This window comes from Erpetoichthys calabaricus, chromosome 2 (assembly GCF_900747795.2).
Source record: "Erpetoichthys calabaricus chromosome 2, fErpCal1.3, whole genome shotgun sequence".
In the NCBI taxonomy this organism is placed as follows: domain Eukaryota; kingdom Metazoa; phylum Chordata; class Cladistia; order Polypteriformes; family Polypteridae; genus Erpetoichthys; species Erpetoichthys calabaricus.
This window is the reverse complement of record NC_041395.2, coordinates 197,495,280-197,495,795: the sequence shown is the minus strand read 5'-3', so window position 1 is coordinate 197,495,795 and position 516 is coordinate 197,495,280.

Genomic DNA, 516 nt, shown 5'->3' with positions numbered 1-516 from the left:
CTTTTGATTTCTGCCTGCATTTATTTTGTTTAAGTCTACAATTGGGGGTTTTCCCTGAAAAATTCACTGTCAAGGTCATATACACTTTATTAGGTACACCTATTTAACTGCTGCTTAATGCAAATATCTAGTCAGCTGATCACATGGTGCCAACTCAATGCATTAGTCATATAGACGTCAAGACAACCTGCTGAAGTTTAAACTGAGCATGAAAATGGTGAATAAAGGTAATTTAAGTGACTTTGAATTTGACACGGTTGTTAGTACCAGATAGGCTGGTGTGATTATTTCAAAAACTGCAGATCTACTGGGATTTTCACACACAACCATCTCTAGGGTTTACAGAGAATGGTCCATAAAAGGGAAAATATCTAGCAAGTGGCTGCTCTCTGGTTGAAAATGCCTTGCAGATGACAGAGGTCAGAGGAGAATGGCCTTACTGGGGTGAGCTGATGGAAAGGCAACAGTAACTCAACCACTCGTTACAACCAAGGTATGCAGAAGAGCATCTCTGAA